Source organism: Vulpes vulpes, unplaced genomic scaffold, assembly GCF_048418805.1.
Source record: "Vulpes vulpes isolate BD-2025 unplaced genomic scaffold, VulVul3 Bu000000733, whole genome shotgun sequence".
Classification (NCBI taxonomy): domain Eukaryota; kingdom Metazoa; phylum Chordata; class Mammalia; order Carnivora; family Canidae; genus Vulpes; species Vulpes vulpes.
In genome coordinates, this window is record NW_027325713.1 from 74036 (window position 1) to 96307 (window position 22272).

General features: G+C 34.1%; 1 long non-coding RNA gene across 5 annotated transcripts in view; it reads left to right on the forward strand.

Annotated features, from left to right (window-relative positions):
- Positions 1-22272, forward strand: part of LOC140596699 (uncharacterized) — a 76486-nt gene that overhangs the window by 36244 nt on the left and 17970 nt on the right. The gene's annotated exons all lie outside the window — the stretch shown is intronic.

The following is a 22272-nucleotide window of genomic DNA, read 5'->3' on the forward strand; positions in this document are numbered from 1 at the left end:
TCCAGGAATTTGCCTTTTAAAACCCCAAATGATTTCAATATGGAAGATCCTTCCCACCAAATTACAATTTATAAGCAGTGCTTACTGTCTATCAAGGAAATAAATGAATGTCTAAACAAACATAATAAATGGTAAAAAGTGGTACATTGCAATAAGAGAGGTATGGGCATCAGGGACAGCATTAGGATTGTTTTGAATTCACTTCGACTTTTAAGAGTATTCATCAGGGATAATGTAAAGAGGGGGATAATCTCGGGGAGTTGTAAACTGCTTAGCAGATGTATGCAGGTGGGTTGTCTCATGTTACACTCACTCTAAATATCCAGAGGAAGATAATATCGTGCAAGGTGCCTGGGTGGCTCAGATAGTTAAGCATCTGCCTTCCGCCAGGTCATGATCCTGGAGTCCTAGAATGGAGCCCCACAGCAGATTCACTCCTCAGAGGGGAGTTTGCTTCTCCCTCTCCTGTAGCTCTGCCTTGCTCATGTGGTCTCTCTCTCTATTAAATAAAGAAAATCGTTTTTAAAAAGATAACACTGCAATAGTAAAACTGAAAGGGATATTAGAAACCACCTCATCCAAATTAATGAGAAAACAAGCCTAGAAAGCTATCTCATTCTATCTCTAGACAACCTTAACTATTCTGTAATGTCAAAAAAGTGTAGCCCCTTAATTTTTAAACACTAATCTGAAAACTATAGTCATGAATCATGAATAATTGATCTATTTTCTCTTCTAATAAAGTATTTAAATATTGGAGGACACTTTAAAAAATGTTTTTATTCCTCTTTAAAAAATTTACTCCTAGTTCTTTCATTTCTAATTCAAATGGCTTCTTTCTTTTCTCCTTTCTTTCTTCTTTGTTCTTTTTTCTTTTCTTTTCTTTCTTTTCTTTCTTTCTTTCTTTTCTTTCTTTCTTTCTTTTCCTTCTTTCTTTTTTCATTCTGTTTTTAGAATTATGCCAAACTTTATCCCATAGGTACTTTTCAGTAATATTCCAGGTTCTGTTTATTTTGAACATAAAAAAAATAAATCTGCAAGATTATAAATGCCATGAGTAAGTTTCCTCAATGTCTTCTCTTTGAAGATGCCTTTCTTAGACTTTGTCCTTCCTAAAATGTGAAGGAAGTTAAACTATAGGGAGTTAAAAGGAAACATAGTAGTTACCCTGAAACTGTGTTCTGAATTTCCTCACTAGCTTGGAAATATCTGGAGAAGACAATATAAATCATGAAAAATTATAGAAGTAATGGAGTGGTGATATCAGTTAACCACACAACCTACTCTTAAGTACATCCTTACATGATTCTACTTAGCCACAGAATTCTTCCCTTGAAGCTCAGTTTTATACTGTTTTGACTTTAAAACTCTTTACTGAGTGAAAGAACAAAATAATAATTTCTATTTGCCATAAATTTGTACTATGGAAGTGTAAAACATTTTCAAAAAAATAATCTCAAGTAAGTTGAATAACAATAATAAATTATAGAGAAACAAATATAGAAGAAATGGATGCATGTTCATCTGACAAAATATTTTATTCCATGAGCTTTTCTCCTTATTTTTAAAATAAATCTGTACTATTTTTACAAGGATGTTGAGATGATTAAATAAGAAAAATATAAAGCAGTATAGAATCTGTTATTAATATTAAAACATTGAAGTATAAAGATAAAATGTATTTTAGTATAATAGTATTAAATTTGTGCTATTTTTCCTTGTGGCTACTGCTAGATATTCAGTATGAGATATTGAAATATATTTTAATATTTTTATAAGTCCAAAATGAGGTTAAAAAATAGATTTTAATATTGACATAGGGAATCATTAGTTTTAGTGAGAATGGTTTTCAGTGAGGACTCAAGTAACATTTAATTGTTTTATGGTATCTTTTACAGAAAGAGAGATTCTGTTGCAACCATTTTGGTCTCAAAGGTCCCTTTAGAGAGAGCTAAATACTGTTAGAATCTTTTAATAAGTGAAACTACCAAGAAGTTCATAAAGATAGAACAGATAAAGGTAGAACAGAGGTTACATATAGGATGTCACACAGATTCTCATTTAAATTAATTCCATTACCATATAATGAGGAAGAACTGTATTATATACTAAAATTTCTTTCTATTGTCCTTCTTTTATTATATTTAAAGGTAAAAAGATCTTCACAGTTGAGATGTACTTTATAGTACATATTTATATCATTTTAATAATTCAGATATTTGGCATTTTGGGGGTGTCCTCTTAACATAAGTTGACATCTTAATTTCTAAATATTTGATTGAGCTAACCCCAATAAAGTTCATCTTTATTAGACCTAATACTTTTAGCCTAATATTTACATTTATGCAATATTGATGGTATTAAGATCTTCAATATATTTATAGTACATTCACTTTGGGTTTGTATTCTGTGTTACTTTTTTTTTCTTCTTTTTACCTACTGCCTTTCTCTTGTTAAATTTTTTTTATTATTTTTTTATTTTTTAATTTTTATTTTTTATGATAGTCACACAGAGAAAGAGAGAGAGAGAGAGAGAGAGAGAGGCAGAGACATAGGCAGAGGGAGAAGCAGGCTCCATGCACCGGGAGCCCGACGTGGGATTTGATCCCGAGTCTCCAGGATCGCGCCCTGGGCCAAAGGCAGGTGCTAAACCACTGCGCCACCCAGGGATCCCCTTTCTCTTGTTAAATCACATTTTTTTCTCTTTAGCTCTCCTTCTATTTTAATATTTACACGTCAACATCTGTGTAATATTTATATGTTGAATACATAGAATCCTGCATGTCAAGGAGCCAAAAGGTCACTTGATTCATGTTTAATTAAAACTATGAGCACATCAAGAACACTTTCTTTCATTTTTTTTAAAGATTTTTTATTTATGTGAGGTGCCGGAAGAGGTTGTGTGAAAAGCATGTGGAAGCGACAGGACTCTACTTCGTGTATCTGAGTTCAATGCAGAGATCGCAAATGTCCTTCTTCAATGAGAGTGTAGCTCGGTCCTAGCTCCCATCAGTAAGTGTCCAGCACACGTCGGCCTGCACAGCTCACACACGTCTGAGAGTTGAGCTCATGGCCTGTCCCTCCCGCATCCTGACTGCCTGTACGGTTCGCTTCCACAGCATTTCGTTCGGTTATTTTCATGTCGATTTGATCATTTTGGTTTCGATTTGATTATTTTCGTTTGGATTGATTATTTTTGATTCGATTTGATTATTTTCGATTCGATTTGATTATTTTTGTTTCGATTTGATTATTTTCGATTCAATTTGATTATTTTCGATTCCATTCAATTTTAGTTTCGATTTGATATTTTCGATTCGATTTGATTTTTTTCATGTCAATTTGATTATTTTGGTTTCGATTTGATTTTCATTTCGATTGATTATTTTCGTTTCGTTTTGATCATTTTCTATTCGATTCGATTATTTTAGTTTCTATTTGATTACTTTCGATTCGATTCCATTATTTTCATGTCGATTTGATTATTTTGGTTTCGTTTCGATTATTTTCGTTTTGATTGATTATTTTCGATTCGATTTGATTATTTTCGATTCAATGTGATTATTTTCGATTCAATTCAATTATTTTCATTTTGTGTGATTATTTTGGTTTTGATTCGATTATTTACGTTTCTATTATGTTTTTATTCGATTCGAATATCTTCGTTTCGATTCGATTATCTTCGTTTTGATTCAATTCCATTCCATTCGATTTTTATCGATTCGATGCGATTTGATTTTCTTCGATTCGATTTGATTCGATTCCATTTTTTTCATTTCGATTTGATTATTTTTCTTTTGATTGTATTCTTTTTATTCCATTCGATAATTTCGTTTCGATTCGATTATTTTCATTTCGATTGGATTATTTTTGTTTCAACTCAATTATTTTCGATTCGACTCGATTATTTTCGATTCGATTCGATTATTTTCGTTTCAATTCGATTTTTTAAATCGATTCGTTTATTTTCATTTCGATTTGATTATTTACGTTTCGATTCGATTATTTTCGTTTTGATTCGATTTTTTTCATTTCGATTCAATTATTTTTGTTTCGATTCGGATATTTTCGTTTTGATTCGATTATTTTCGATTCGATTCAATATTTTTGATTCGATTCGATTATTTTTATTTTGATTCGATTATTTTCGATTCGATTTGATTATTTTCATGTCGATTTAATTATTTTGGTTTCGATTCGATTATTTTCGCTTGTACTTGATTTTTTTCATTTCGATTCAATTATTTTCTATTTGGTTTGATTATTTTCAATTCGATTCGATATTTTAGTTTCGATTTATTTTCAATTCGATTCGATTATTTTCATGTCGGTTTGATTATTTTGGTTTCGATTTGAATATTTTCGTTTCGATTCGATTATTTTCGTTTCTATATGATTATTTCCGATTCGATTTGAATATTTTAGTTTCGATTTGATTATTTTCAATTCGATTATTTTCATGTCCATTTGATTATTTTGGTTTGATTCGATTATTTTCGTTTCGATTGATTACTTTCGTTTCAATTTGATTATTTTCAATTCTATTTGATTTTTTTCGATTCAATTCATTTCTTTTCGATTCGAATTTTTTCGATTTGATTCGATTATTTTCAGTTAGATTTGTTTATTTTCGATTCGATTCAATTATTTTCGATTCGATTTGATTTTTCTCATTTCGATTTGATTATTTTCAATTCGGTTTGATTATTTCGATTCGATTTGATATTATTCGATTCAATTCAATTTGTTTCTTTTTGATTCGATTATTTTCGTTTCGATTCGATTATTTTCATTTCGATTTGACTTTTCTCATTTCGATTCGATTATTTTCGTTTCTATTTTTTTATTTTCGATTCGATTCGATTAATTTCGATTCAATTTGATTATTTTCGATTCGATTTGATTTTTTTCGCTTCAACATGATTTTCATTTCGATTCATTTATTTTCGTTTCGATTCGATTATTATTGTTTCGATTCGTTTATTTTCGTTTCGATTCTATTTTTTCAATTGGATTCGACTCGATTTTTTTCGATTTGATGCTATTTGATTCGATTTTTTTCTTTTCAATTCGATTATTTTCGTTTTGATTCGATTTTTTTCGTTTGGATTCGATTATTTTCATTTCGATTCAATTATCGTTTCGATTTGACTTTCTCGTTTCGATTCATTATTTTCATTTCTATTAGATTATTTTTGTTTCGATTCGAGTATTTTTGATTCTATTCGATTATTTTCATTTCGATTTGATTATTTTCGATTCGATTCGATTATTTTCGTTTCTATTTGATTATTTTCGATTCGATTTGATTATTTTTGATACGATTTGATTATTTTCGATTCGTTTCGATTTTTTTCACTTCTACTTGATTTTTTTTCATTTCGATTCATTTATTTTCATTTCGATTGATTATTTTCCTTTCTATTTGTTTATTTTCTATTCTATTTGATTTTTTCGAATCGATTCAATTCGTTTCTTTCGATTGGAATTTTTTCAATTCGATTCGATTATTTTCATTTCGATTTGTGTATTTTTGATTCGATTCGATTATTTTCGATTCGATTTGATTTCTCTCGTTTCAATTTGGTTAATTTCGATTCGATTTGATTTTTTTCGATTCAATTCAATTTGTTTCTTTTCGATTCGATTATTTTCGTTTTGATTCGATTATTTTCATTTCGATTTGACTTTTGTCATTTCGATTCGATTATTTTTGTTTCTATTTGATTATTTTCATTTCGATTTTTTTTCAATTCGATTTGATTATTTTCGATTCAATTTGATATTATTCGATTCAATTCAATTTGTTTCTTTTCAATTCGATTATTTTCGTTTCGATTCGATTATTTTCATTTCGATTTGACTCTTCTCGTTTCGATCAATTATTTTCATTTCCAAAAACAGAAACAGTCTTGCATTGAATTACTCATAAATTGCTTATTAAGGTGCTAACATTACACTCGTACTGCTTCTTGACATTCCACAGGCCTTAGGAGCTATCAACCATGGCATTTTATTATTATACTTGCTCTCCATTTTAGGTCGGCTGTGTAGAATAGCTTTCAGTGATACCTTTCTAATTGGTTTCGGCTTCTTAAGTATGGTTGGCTTCACATCCTCCCCATCTGCTGCTCTTTTTTTCATCTCTTCATGTTTAGTTCTTGGCCATTTAGTATTCGTAAAGTAAAAGTTTTCAATTTTAAAATGCAAAAATATTGCTTGCAACCACCTATAACTTTATCATTAAAATACATAATATTCATGGGAGACATAATAGAGAGATTGATGCAGAGACATAGGCAGAGGGAGCAGCAGGCTCCATGCGGGGAGCCCGACGTGGGACTTGATCCCGGGTCTCCAGGATCATGCCTTGGGCTGAAGGCGGCACTAAACCGCTGAGCCACCATGGCTGCCCTCATAATAAAATTCTTAAGTGAAGTATTTAACATATATAGTTCTGAACGCCATGCTTCTTAAGCATATTACATACATGATTAGTAAAATAAAATTTTAACCATATTAAAGAGATTTTGGGTTTAACTGATGAACATCTTATTTTTTACATGTGACATCTTTAATTTTTATATATTAAGTTTCTCAATCAATAATATGTAGCTTCATATTTGAAATAATTCCTCATGACTGTAAGGAAAAAATGACAACATATTGCTGCCCTTATTAATATATTAATAAACTTGAATGTCAGTTTAGAATAGACATTTTTATTAGTTGCTTCAAATGTTAAAATAATATATTCTGCCTTCTCATAATACTTCTCAGAGTCCTGGAATTCTTAGTATATTTCAAGTTCTGACTGAACAACAATAAAAATGCATGTCTTAGACCATCAATACCGTTTTTCCAATTCATAGGAGGCAGTGAATAGCTGTCATGCTGTTAGTTCTTTCACTAGATAAAATTCTATTCAAATGCATGTAGTCATGTTACTTAGCAAAATGGACTACGTACATAATTATGTATCTTATATTCATTGGTGTAGAAGTTAAAATTTTGAAGTCTACAACTAAAGGACTTGCATGTTTATCTGACAAACTACTAAAATTCCTTGGGGCACCTGGGTATCTCAGTGGTTAGATGTCTGCCTCTGGCTTAGGCTGTGATCCCGGGGTTCTGGGATTGCATCCCACATCGGGCTCCTCATCGGGAGCATACTTCTCCTTCTGCCAATGTCTCTGCTTCTCTCTCTGTCTGTCATGAATAAATAAATAAAATTTAAAAAAATACTACTATAATTCCTTAAGTAGTAATAGATTATATATTTTAATATATCAATCTTATTGAGCTATATTATTAATCTTATAGTGCATTAAAATTTCATGGTCATCCTTTAGAAGTACAGTAGATATTTCATTTATTTTGCTCACTTTATAATGTTTCAGTAAAAACATTTTACTATACCTAATAATTTTCTGTATTCAACTATCACTACAATGAACTCTGAGAGATTTAAAGATGAATCATATTTCCTGGTTAAGGTAAGATTAACTTGATATAGCATTCTATTGCATTTGTCTATATGCCTGCCTCATCTCTTAAATTTTGGTGCTCTTTCTTTGTCACTGGAATCATTCTATGATATAAATTACTTCACACTAAGGATTTTTTTCCATACTTTGGGGAGATTTTTGGCAGGACTGGATGCCAACACCACTATTTTTTCTATATTGATAATGTCCCCGATTCCTCTATTCAATTTCTGGCAACCTTATGTCTCATTCATTACTACCTTTTCCCCTTTAATTGTTAACTAGAAAAACATTTGAAGGCTTGTAGTATGATCAACATTCTATATAAAACTCTTTTTATAAAAAAAATGAAAATGAAAATAAAAAAAATAAAACTCTTTTTACATTTATTTTTCTACCGGGATCAGCCATTTCTAGTCTCTTTTTTCTTTCTCTTAATAAAGTAGCATCCATCATGTATTTTCCTAGAAATTGTCAGTCCTATCTAATGTCTCTATCACTCTAAGTAAATCTTGATGCTCTAATATGTGACTTAGAGTCACATATATACATGTATTTCATAACTTTTCCCATCAATAAATCTTGATAATTTTGTCCTTAATAAATCTGGATCCCTTATCAACTCATATTTCACTTTATAGAAATCAGCTATTTTATTTCTTTTATTTTAGTAATTTGATTTTTCGATTCACACCAGACCTTAACATAGCTATTAGGATTTTCTTTTCTTTTTTTTTTAAGATTTTATTTATTTATTCATGAGACACACACACACACACACAGAGAGAGAGAGAGAGAGAGAGAGAGAGAGAGAGGCAGAGACACAGGCAGAGGGAGAAGCAGGCTCCATGCAGGGAGCCTGATGTGGGACTCAATCCCAGGTCTCCAGAATCATGCCCTGGGCTTAAGGCAGGGCTAAACCGCTGGACCACCAGGGCTGCCCAAAGATTTTCTTTTTCAAATGCTATATACTCCCATACTCCTCTTTGAGGACTTAGATTGATTTCACTTCTGCCTATGAAATGCAAACTCTTTTTCCTCTAGGTAAGACTCAAAATAACTGTTGTCTTCCATATACTTCTGTGTATATCTGCATTTTATTTTAAATTATCTATGTTAACCAATGCACATTTAATTCACTCATATTATTTTCTTGCTTCTGACCTTAAATTTAACCAAACCATAAAGGGATAGTTTGTAGAAATTGGTTATTCTTCTACACATAAAATGATGGTAGGTTGTAATATAGATGATTTCGTTCCTTTTCTTGGTCTATTTTTCTTCAGTGTTCCTTTTCCAGTGACTGAACAGCACCCATAATTCCTTTGAAGAATAACTGGTTATTTCAATACTGTTGAATGAAAAAAAAATATTTAATCTGTTTGGTTAGGTTTTGCTATGATTTATTTATCAATTCTTTTTTGAGAACCCTAAGAAATTGACTATGTGAATGGGTCAGGGCATAGGGGCAGAGGGAGGAACTAGGAGACACTATAGGAAGGTCACCTAATGGGCACCTGGATGACTCAGTTGGGTAAGTGTCTGACTCTTACTTTTGGCTCAGGTCATGACCTCAGAGTCCTGGGAAAGTCAAGCCCTGCCTAGGCTCTGCACTCAGTACAGTCTGCCTGGAATTCTCTCCCTCTCCTTCTGCCCCTCTCCCTGCTCTCTCTCTCTCTCTCAAAAAATAAATAAAATCTTGTTTAAAAAAATGAAGGTCAACTGAGCAGGGGTGATAGATGAGAATGAGGCACGAGCATTAGGGAGTCAACATTAGGGACTAATTTTCAAGTGTAGCAACTCTGGCAGACCTTCTATCACCTGGAATGAACAAAGCATTTCATCTGTGCTGAGGAACAGATCTTTAAGTCACTGGTAGATAAGAGCCTCTGTTAACAGGGACTGAATCTTGTACAGCATCCAGAAAAAGGTCAAATTCTAGTTTTGGGCCTCTCTATCTGAATGATCCTGGGAAAACTGCCTTACTTTTCTACATCCTTAGTTTCAACTATAAAATAGAAGCATAATGATAAGAATATCTAATTTTAGAGTTATTGTGAACATTAATGTGACAATGTATGTAGAAAGCTTCGGAAATAGTAGCTGTGTATTTGTTACTGCTTATTTACCAACTCAAATCTCATAAGTTCCACCTTAGATTCCAGAATCCAGCAACTTTGGGTGTAATTTAACAATGCCTTGACACGAGCTCGTGCCATGTGAAATACTCCTTTCTTCTCTTACACACAATGAGGAGACCACAGTAATCTAGTCAACATTCTCACATGCACAACTCCAAAATTTCTAAGTGGCACAGGAAAGCAGGAAATAATTCTCAGATGGGGGAATAAAAATCAATGTTTCCCCTTTTCCTCCCTCAGATATGTATCTCTGAAAAAAATATTTCAGGAGCGTCCCCAGAGTGTGTACCATGGGATCCAGCAAAAATGAAGAGATGCCTACCTTACTGTTGGATTTCCTACTTCCCTATTTAACTACCTGCCCCTTCCCACCTCACCTCACTACTTTGTTCCTCCCTTCTGCTCTCTGGGCTCAAATTCCAAATAAACTCCACACATGCAAGCTAGCCTCAGGCATAAGAGAATCTGAGCTACAACAAATCCTCTGCCTAGGTAGCTAAAGTCATTTATCATGCAGATTTCACTATTAATTTGTACTTTACATTTGTTCACACATACTTTGTAAGGATGTGTTTTAACTATTTCAGATAACAGTGTCTTGCTCCCAGGCAGAAATTTGAAAGTCTTAAATTTGGGAATTTTATTTTCAATGAGCTCTTTTAGTGTTTCATAACAGTATGTGTGTGTGTGTGTGTGTGTGTATTTCATATAGTATAAAAATATAAATATATGTCATAATGTATAACATATTTCATAATAGTTTTTTCAAAACATTCTTAGAAATAGGAAGCTACCTCAAAATGGTTGCAACTCACAAGGTGGCCAGAGCACAGCTACATCACCTCGACAATATCCCCAGATGCGCCTCTGTTGCCTGCCAGTAGATGATTAAGAGAGGGAGCCAACAGTGGTGACACCAAGTACTTAGCAACAGGGCCGGATGCTTTGAATAGAACATACATTCAGATTTTGGCATCTGGTTCCTACTTTTGCCAAATGTGCCTTGTTTGTATCCACAGCTGTTAAATGTGTTTGTTGAAAACGGATAGATCATGGGGAAGGAAGAGACTGGCAAGAGATATACCCGCTTCTGTGGGAGGCAGTGTCAAGCCAAAGTGCAATTTACTCACAGGGAATTATTTGCTTTAGAAATCTGGTGTCAAAAAAATAAAAAATAAAAAAATAAAAAAAAAGAAATCTGGTGTCATTTATTCGAGTAACTGTGGTATGTGGTAAGCATGAAGCTCATGTTAGAACAGTAATCTTTACGCTTCATTGTAAATCAAGAATTTATAGTTTTGCTGAAATAATTAACACCTAAAGGGCAAGCATATCTTCATTTACTTCAAATAATATAAATCAGTTGTTTAGATTGAATTATTAAAAGCAAGGATTCATATAATTTTCTAATCATACTCATGACTTTTGGCTTTTCCAAACATATTAGCAAAATAAAAGTCTTTCTATTAACTATGTTAATATAGCTAATAGGTGTTTATTAACTATATGAAATTGCTAGCCATTGAAAAATGGCTGAATAATATATGTAATATTTAAATCTTTAGAAGTGTGCATGTTTATTTCTACTCTATGCTTCATTACTATAGCAAAAATTTATTTAAACTATTTTGAAAATGCAAGATCAATTCAACTGTGTATTTGAATAGTTGGCATGGTGAAAATGTATTGAATTCAGTTTTTCTATTACTAAAATGATTTAGAAAAATAGTATAATTTGTCATAAAAAGGAATATATAAGTTTGAGAATGTCCTCAAGCAGTCCTATTACTACTTACCATTTTTTGTTAACTACAAATAAAGTCATAATTGATGGGTAATATAAAATTAATCAGAAGTGGGATAGTTTGAACAGTGTGTACATAGTGTGATAAGAAATGTATAGTTTACCCACTAAAAAGTCAATTTCACTTGTCATTTCAATCTAATGACTGTTGACTAAATTACAAGAGTTCTTCTTACTCTAAAGTTTCACATTGTCTTACATTGCACATATTGCATACTTTAATTTTATATTGTCTTATCTCCAGTAACCAAGTGCCCATAGAATGTTCTGCAGCACTCAAGGAATCACAGGAATGAATAAACAAATTTATGAATCACTATATTTTTCTATTTTAATTTTTCTAATTCCTTGGCCATTAGGGTTTAATACATTAGGATGATTTTTATAGTTGAAAAAGCAATCTTAGAAGTTAAACAACTTTTTCAAATTAGAAAATAAGCCTAAAAATTCTAAATTGTCTCAGAATCAATTCTTCCTTCCTAAAATTTATGATCCTCTATTCCAAAAGGTGTTTCAAAAAGAGAAATGGGAAAAGAGATTCCCTTTTCTCAGGATAAAGGGAGACTCCTGCTGCTCTTGTGATAAAAGAAAAAGACTTCTCTTGTCATAACTTTCCTCTTCCTTTGTGATTAAACTATCTCTCATGATCATATGAAACTTTCTTCTACTTTTGTGACAATAAAAACTAATGACAAGGGCCCTGAAAGCAATAATAATAGTAAAAGAATATTTTTCTTCACCTCTGTCCTTTTTTTTCAGAAGTAACATGTAAGTGAGAAGTCTAAACTGACATTCTATTTCAGGATATTGTAAAGAATGGTCAATCCCGTGGATAATTTTATTTTGGGTAACTGTGCTGGTATTGACCATACTGTAATAACTGAAAAAGCGAGGGGGGGGTAGTTTAAATTAGATTTGATGTTTCTACTAGCTACTGTTGAGGTAGGTATGCTGCCAGGACCAGCCAGTAGACCATGTTCATAGGCTCCTTAGTCCATCTATCTCTTTTCCAGCATATATCTATGTGTGTGTGTGTGCGTGTGTGTGTTGCCTACCTTTAAACTGTTGCCATTGGAGTATCTTAATTATTCATAATTTTATCATGATCCTTAAAAATAGTTTATGACATAACTATGAATATCTAGACTCACACAGATGTGAAGCACATAAACATTATATAAACACAAAAATGATATATTTTAATTTAAAAATGAAATTTAGATTACCAGCTTGAATGCTTTCATTTGCAGTTAATGACACCTAAACTAAAAGAGTTTAAACAAATTTCTCTGGCCTGTAACTGAAAAATGGAAATTTCGATTGGTCTCCAGGGCTTCAGTTCCCACTTTGGGAGGGCTCTATTTCACATTTGCACATGTCTTAGATTATATTATAATTGGCAATTTGCTGACACCAGTTGAAGCCACGTATTTCCTCCTTCATATGTAAGGGAAGACAAATAATTGTTTTTCACAATTCAGAACAAACTTTGGAACATTGATCTAAATGGATCAACTAGAACCAATCACTGTGGTCAGCATAATGTCAAGCAATGATTGGTTTAACTATCTGGCTCTCCTGGATTACCACTCACTCTGGATCCGTCTTTGTCATGGAGATTTCATTACATTTGGCCTAAGTAAGATGTTAACTAGTGTCATTGCAACAGAATAATTGATCTTCTAAAATTTAGTTAATGTTATAAAAGGGAGACGTGTATTGTAAAAGTAATTATTTCCCCTTCCTAACATTTCAAAAAACAAAAAATAAAAGGGTGTTAGTTGCTATTTAGAAAAAAAGTTTTCAGATTTCTTTGTGTCTACAGAATAATAGCATTTCTTTTTGCTTTCAGTTAACTTGAAAATACTATGTATTTTACATGCATATTTCTAAATTTGTGTAAGTTGTGATTATGTTTTATATTTTGTAAATATTTAGTCAAATATGAAATAATTATTTGATCTTGGGTAAAAAATGTGTATATAAAAATACATGTATATATATATGTATATATGCAAGTGGTAGGGAATACACCGATTAATTCATTTATTTTTCAGTTATTTTTAGTAAGTACCCATCTCTATTTTACAAAGAAAAGATATATACTTGAGAGATTATGAATTTTCAAAGTATTAAATGTTCTCACTGGGACCCCTACCACTGTTTGCTATGCAGTGCTTGTTGTTAGGACCATAAATCTGGGCATATAATATTAAGGACAGAGTTGGAGCTGTCTGATTTGAAGCATATAAAGTCTTAACTGCCACAGATAATGTCAATCCAAATTATTATTTCCATTTTAATACAGATTATAGGACAAAAAGACATAAATGGAAATTAAAAAATAAATTCACCACATATTTCAGAAAGTACCTTTTCATGTGGAGAATAATTAATGCTTAGAAGAGCCTGTGGCAAAGTTGTTGAGGCAAAAACAGGGATGTCATTCAAGAAATTAGATGCCATCCTTGGGGAAATGGAGTACTAAAAAGGCTATGCCTTGATGGACCAAATGACCTTTATTCTCTCTCCAAAAATCTCTCATGTTCTTATAATTCTAATCAAGAGATATTTCAGCATTTTGGCCTCCAGCAATGTCAATTCTTACTTGAATTATTCACCTCACCAGTTCACGGCTGAGGAAGAACCTTTCTCGTAGTGCTACAAAGACTTCATATTGACCACACGTAATTCCCAACATTGTTGCTCATGCATGCTTTATTCATAAAGATGCCTTAGGTCTGATACTATAAAGTGCTTGATTATAGAAAGAGTCTTTTTTAAATCCATTGTGATTGCACACAGGCCCAAATTGGAGAAGAGTGGACATAACTAACTTCATTAATTACGGAGGGAATGTGGAGTTTTAAAAAAATTTTCTTGGCAAAAGTTATTTCAAAATATAGTTGATTCTTGAGGGATGTGGCATATATAAATCTGTTTGTTTCTCAATTATCTTGGATATGTTAATGCACTATCTCTAGTTATTGACTTTACTTCAATAGAAGATTATAAAATAAACATTTTAAAAAATGTTCGATTTAAAAAGAGGTTAATTACAGTTGATCTAAAATCACACTAAAAATACACACTTTTAAAAGCTAGCAATGTACACTGAATACATGAAATATACAAAGTTGACTCTGTGCATTTGAGTAAAGTTGGGGAAATCAGCTATCTACAGTCTTCTAATTTTCAATAGAGTTAGCTGAGTTTTTGAGGCTCTGAAGATATTGTGAAAGCTACATTCCCCCTATTAGGTTCTTAAAGTGATATTCAGTGAAAGAAAAAGGACATGTTTCTATCTGTCATATAAATGGACTCCTACTAGAGTTCCCTCTGTGTATCACAAATTGGAACTCAGTGGTGAACTAAGTGTTGAGAGCATATTTTCAAAAGCTAGCCAAAGGTCACATAAATTGGACAGTTCAAAGCTAAAGAAACTAGAGGCTTGAAAAATGCCAGTATATTTAAGTGTTTTTATTTATTTACTTATTTATTTAATTTATTTATTATTTTTATTTTTTATTTAAGTGTTTTTAAAACAAATATTTTATGAATAGTTGCCAAAGATAAAAGCTATATCAAATATACTAAAAATATATATGTATATATATAGCACAAGTTGTTTCACAATAGATTAAATCTGCTAGTAATTTGTAAATGATAGTTTTTTGAAGTACTCTAAGAAAATATTATACTAACAAATGACAAAATTTATAAAATAGTCTGTGCTAAAGAGAAAATGGGTAAAAACATTATTCTAAATAATATGTTCTGTGTACTAGCTCTTTTTTTCATTTCTTTTTTTTAATTTGTTTTAATTTATTTATGATAGTCACACACACAGAGAGAGAGAGGCAGAGACCCAGGCAGAGGGAGAAGCAGGCTCCATGCACCGGGAGCCCCACGTGGGATTCAATCCCGGGTCTCCAGGATCGCGCCCTGGGCCAAATGCAGGCGCTAAACCACCCTGTACTAGCTCTTATAACCTTTTAAATTATGCACAGCACAAGCTATCTGCCTCTATCTGCACCTCTCCGTGGATGATGGGATGGTGAAAGTCTGACATAACTGAGTCTTCATTTTAGGATTTTTAAAGAGGGATTTATCTAATATTAGGGTATAATCGGTTGTATTCAAGTAGCCATAAAACCCTGTGGTCATGTCATTCAGAAGACAAGCCAAGGGATACCTGGGTGGCTCAGTGGTTGAGTGTGCCTTCAGCTCAGGGCGTGATCCCGGAGTCCCGGGATCCAGTCCTGCTTGGGGTCTCTGTGGAGAGTCTGCTTCTCTCTCTGCCTATGTCTCTGCCCCGTCTCAGTGTCTCTAATGAATAGACAAATAAATTAATTTAAAAAAAGCCAAGCCAAATGGGTGATTTGAAGAGAGAAATGAGGCCTGATGGCTTATGAGATATAGGTACAAGTATATTTGTTGAGAGGGGAGAAGACTGTACAGGATGATGAGCCCTTGAGCGATCTAAGATATAGTTGTAAGACTACTGAATGGGTAGAGAAAGCCTAGCTGTGGTTCACAGAAGGGATGAGGGAGATATGAGAGGCTAAAAACCCAGAAATTAGTAATACTACCAGGCTTGCAATGCTTAATGCTTGGCTTCCTTGAGAACCTTTATACTTGCCCAACTCATTTGAAAAATCACCGCTTTAAACATTATATCTTATTACTTTCTGATATTGAAACATAGATATTCCCAGGACAGAGAATTTAGGGTACATAAAAGAAAATGTCAAAAAGGCTTATATTTCCAAAAATAAGAAAGAGTCAAGCAGAAAAGAAAAGCAGTATAAATATTTCTAGGTGATAATTGTGCGTTTTAACTTGCCTGATCTTTCACTCTTCTATGAGGCAACAGAGAATGATTTTTGTGACCCCATTTTCCCTTTAATACATTCCATGACAATCAGTTGTTTTCTGGATGTATCCCTTACTAGATTAAAAGTTTCATAAAAAGAATTACTTGGTCTTATTCCCAGGATGCAAACCCTAGGGCCTGAAACATAACAGTTAGTAAATATTAAAACAATACAAAAAAAACACCCTGAAATCATACTTTGAGGTTTAGGTGTTTTTTTTTTCTTTTTTCCCAGCAATTCTATACATTTCTCAGTGCTCATCAAGCTAAGTTTACTCTCCATTCTTTTTATCTAATTCACTCATCACCTCCATTGACCTCCCCTCTGGCATCTACCAGTTTGTTCTCTAAGAATTTTGGTCTCTTCTTTGCTTTGTTTTTTCCTTTGTTTTATTTCCTAAATTCCACATGAGTGAAATCTGTTGTATTTGTCTCTGAGGGACTTATTTCACATAACATTATACTCTCGAGATTCATCCATGTTGTGGTAATGGCAAGATTTCATTCTTTTTTATGGCTGAGTAATATTTCACCATGTATATACACCACATCTTTTTTATCCATTCATCTATCAATGGACGTAGGTTGACTATTGCAAATAATACTGCAATAAACAAAGGGGTGCATATATTTTTTTTCAAATTAGTGTTTTCATTTTCTCTGACTGAATACCCAAAAGTGGAATTACTAGATTACGTGGTAATTCTATTTTTGATTTTTGTGGAAACTCCACACTGTTTTCCACAATGGCTGCACCAATTTGCATTCCTCCAGTGTAACAGGATTCCTTTGTCTCTACATCTTCACCAACATTTGTATTTTTGATTCTAGACATTTTGACAGGTGTGAGGTGATATCTCATTGCAGTTTAGATTTGCATTTCCCTGATGTTGAGTGATATGGAGCATCTTTTTATGCGTTTCTTGGTCATCTGTATATCTTCCTTGGGAAAATGTCTATTCAGATCCTCTGCCCATTTTTGATTGGATTATTGGGGGTGGGAGGGTTGATGTTGAGTTGCATGAGTTATTTATATATTTTGTTATTAACCCTTATTGAAGAAGTCATTTGCAAATATTTTTCCTGCAATAGGCTGCCTTTTTCTTTTGTTGATAGTTTCCTTTGCTGTGCAAAAGCTTTTTATTTTGATGTAGTCCCAATAGTTTAATTTTGCTTTTGTTCCCTTTGCCAGAGGAGACATATCTAGAAAAATGTTTCTATGGTTGACATCAAAGAACTTACTATGTTCTTACTATGTTTTCGTCTAGGAATTTTGTGGTTTCAGGTCTCACATGTAGGTCTTAATCCATTTTGAGATCATTTTTGTGTATGGTGTAAGAAACTGGTTCAGTTTTATTCTTTATTCTTTTGCACATAGCTATCCAGTTTTCCCACACCATTAATCGAAGAGACTCTCTTTTCCCCATGATATATTCTCAGATCCTTTGCCGTAGATTAATCAACCATAAATTACATGGATTCATTTCTGGATTCTCTATTCTGTTCTGTTGATCTATGTGTCTATTCTTGTGCCAGTACGATAATGCTTTGATTACCACAGCTTTGTAACATAACTTAAAATCCAGGATTCTGATACCTCTGGCTCTGTTCTTCCTTCTCAAGTCTGGTGCTCAACTAGTAGTACCTTAGCACCTTACTCTGGTGCAAGTCTACAATATATTTTTAGAAATACTTTGAGCCCAATAGTTTTTAAATACAGAATATTTTGGATGTTAGGGAGGTAAAATGATGGAACATATTCTGGATATTGCAAAATGTCCTCACTGGGGATGCCCAGGTGGTTCAGTGGTTGAGCATCTGCCTTTGGCTTGGAGTGTGATCCCTGGGTCTTGGGATTGAGTCCTGCTCAGGCTCCCCAGAGGGAGAGCCTGTGTCTCTGCCTCTGTGTGTGTGTGTCTCTCATGAATAAATAAATAAAATCTTTCAAAAAAATCCTCACTGGCCTCTGGGGAGCATGTTAAGATTTTAGGAGAATCAAGCATGTTAAGATTTTAGGAGCAAAATGTATAATTAAGTATAAATGCATACATACTAAAATAATATGTCAGTTCAGGTTATGTGTGTTTACCCATTAAGCTAAGTTCAAGTCAGGTTTTATGGTCAAATGAATTTAAAACGGCTTCTGGGCTTCAGACATTTTGGATTTAGGAACTGAAGATAATGGTTTATAGACTTAGACTAACTTCTTTTGCATAGCTCTTTCTTCTTTTTCAAATATTTCTTTCCCACAATTAATGTTTCTCAATTATAAGTAGATACAGTGCTTGTTTTTGAATATAAATAACTTACAACATTCTCTTTATACTCCTAAAATAAAGCACAGAGATAATACGATGTATCTAAAGGAATAAGTTTTAAAGGAATTAATATAAAATCCTAATATACAAAACAGAAATTTTAAAATGCATAATAATATATGTGACAATATGTATATGTTTATGCATATATTAGGTTTGTGGAAATGTGGATTAAGTGGACAAAGGTTCTAACTCGGGCAAACATAATGAAGTAGTCCAATAATTGTACCTGTGGTTAGAATCACTATGATTGTGCCGCTGCAAATGTAGGCAAAGTGTGATTTATCCGCTATGCGCATATCTAGAGTAGTGTTCCCAAGGGCATGACTTACAAAATGCTAAACAAGCCTTGGAAAATTAGGTATATTTATATACAGACATATGTATATATATAATACATACATGCACATATATATGTGCATGTATATATGTGCATCCATATACATACATATACATGCACACATATATATGTATATATATTTGGTGATAGCTGTTTTCCCGAAAAATTTATTTCATAAATCAGTTAAAAAAAAACTTGGCAATTATCTACAAACTGTAAAATGCTCTAAGACCAGATAATTATAAGCTGGCTTTCCCTCTAAAATGAGGGGCAGGATATTGGAAAGTTTGCGGCATCTGAGCAGTTGTGGCGCCCTGCAGGACTGCTCTGTCCCTCACACCACCAGACAGCTCTCATCCCTGGCTCTCCTCACTAAATGTCAGCAGTGCTCCACTAATCATGTTGACAACAAAAGCTGCCCCCACACATTTGCCAAATGCCCTCCGCCTCCCATGAGAATCACTGACCCATCTCATCCTCGCGACCACCCAGTCAACTGATCTTCTTATTCTCACTGTGTTAGATGAAGCCACTGAGGGACAGAAAAACTTGGCAGACCGTTATTACTGACTTTCAAAGCAGGACTCTACCTGACAGACATCCTAACCTCTAGCTCAGCTATCTCTCCACCACACTGGCCAATCCTTACGGGGCTATAAGTATTGTTGCTTCTCATTTTCCACATGTTTGGGAGCTAACTCTGTTGCCTTGTGCTTTCTATTCTCTTCCTGCAAGTCCTTAAGTTCTAATGGTTTTGGGGTGGAGAAGGAATTGGTTCCTGACTGTCAGTTACACGGAGAGTGAGACTCAGTTGTATTTTTGAGGTGTCAGTCTAGTCTTGCACTTCTGCTACATTCTGTTTGAAAATAAATGATCTAGCACTTTTCATGTAAGAAAAGCCAGGTCTATCAACAGGAGACTGAGTGGTTGTATTAATTATCTATTCCAATGTGACGGGTCACCCTTAACACTTGGTATCTTAAAACAATTAGCATTTTTTTATTTCAATAGGTTTCTGGGGGGGGCAGGAATCCAGGGGAGGCTCCGTTGGGTAGCTTTGGTTTAGGGTCTCCTCATAAGATTTCAGCCAGGATATAGGCTCCAGCTGCATCATCTCAAGTAAGCAGGCCCAGAGGATTCACTTCCAAGCCCATTCTCACGGCTGTTGGCAGAAGCCCTCCGGTCCTCACCATGTGGGCCTCTCTTGATTATGACAGGATAGCTGGCTTCCTCACAACAGATCATCTGAGAGAGAAAAAGAGAGAGCAAGAGAGAGAGAGGATGCAGGAAGTCATTTTTGCCTTTTATGCCCTCATCTCCAATTCACAAACAATCACTTCTACTGTATTTGTTGGAAAAGAGCCACCAGTTCCAGCCTATACTCAGGTGAGAGGAATTAAAATGTGTTTCTTGAAAGAAGGATTAGCAACAATTGTAGATATATCTTTTTTTTTTAACATATCTTTTTTTTTTTTTTTTTTAAACCACGGTAGAGGTCATTCCAGTTTTGAGACTCTTGTCTGGTACTTGGTTGCGGTTGGGAAACAGTTCTACTCATGACACCTCACCTAGAATCCCTCAGTCCTTTTCCCTAGTTTTGTGCACCCAAACTCCAGCTTCCTGTTTCACTGCCAAAGGCGAGCATTTGTCATGCTGGGAGGTTTGAGCTTGACCACTAAAGTGCCTCACACATTTGGAAAGGCAGAACAGTGAAGTCTCTCCATGTCCCAAGGACACACACACACACACACACACACACACACACACTGTAACCGGTGGCTGACTGGGATAAACCTAACAAAGCCCAGCTGCTCTCCTCTGAGGCAGAGAATAACCTCTAAGACGGACTTTCCCTTCTACCACTCCCCCTGAGAGCGGGCTAAATCTGGGACTTCATCTACGGTTGCACTTGGCCTCACTCTTTCCTCTTCCCCAGTCTGCTTCCCTCTAGCCTGGACTATCTTCTCCTGAGACATTGTCTTTCATAAATTACTTGCAAGGGTTCAGGGTTTGCTTCTGATCCACAGAGAGAGCATGTAGTATTTTGTTTGCCTAGAGCTTTGCAAAAATTTTAAACTCTATGTTTATGTTATGGATGGTATTTTATTCAGAGCTATACTGTCAGCAAGAAAAAAAAAAAAGAAAAGAAAAGGAAAGAAAAGAAACAGATTCAGGTTAGCTCAAGGGAAGAGCAGAGTTCTTTAGCCATATGATCTCACAGATATTTGGGGAAGATATTTAATGTCAGCATGGAATCACGGGGACTTAACATGGAAAAGAGACTTTCCGTCTCTCAGGGGACATATGACCTCTCCCATCACTGCCCTCCTGGTGGATATTCCATCATTCTCTTTTCTCAAATGGCTTTTCAGCTTCTTTTCCTTAAACGTGGTTTGATGCAGCTATTCCATGCCTCTCTCCATTTTCATGAGCTCTGTTCCATTATCCATCATAAAGTTCCTATTTCTTGCTTTGTTTCATGTTTCAAATTAAGAAAAATAAAAAAAAAAATTAAAAAGTCCTAACTGAAGTTTCTCACCCCACCCCCCCCCGCCCCCGCCATAGCCCAACCTGAGTGTGCTGGTGGTGCTGCCCACCCAACAGTCAATTGCTTGTGCTTCACCAGCTCTGTAGAGGGGATGTGGACAGGACTGATCTCTTAGAAGATTGGTTCGAGGGAGATCTCTTTGAGTGGGGGAAAGAGTGAAACTATGGCCAATAATGCTAGTGATAGTTTGATAGAAACAGAGAAAATAGTTTATGAGATACAAATTATTTTTCTGTGGTGTTTTAGGAGTCATCACATGTGTACACCAGTTAGCTTTAAGTGAAGTTCTATAAATTTAGGAGCTGGTGGTAGTAATCACACAAGTTGCCCCACGTCAACTTATACACTCCTCATTCTGTAAGAACACCCTTGAGTACTTGAGTTAAAGCCACATAAGTCAGAGCAATGTTTTGCTGATCTAAGATGAAAAGGATCTCTAATGCGATAGTGTCTTTGGTGTTTGCTCCTTTAAAACATACTAATGCATATGTTTGCCCCCGTGAAAATGTAAAGCAAAAATGTTTGTTTAAAATACTCTGTAATTCCCTTTACCACCATTTTAAGATGGCACTTAAAGAAGTAAGTGCAACATTCCTTCTAGTACAAAAGCCATGAACAAGACTCACTATATAAATATTTTGCTCCATGGCACAAGCATTAACATATCATGGCTATAAAAACAACACTCAATCATAGTGCCAGACTTTGGGTACCGTCTTAAATGTGGTAGCTGAGGTTTAAATGCTTGTAAACACAAA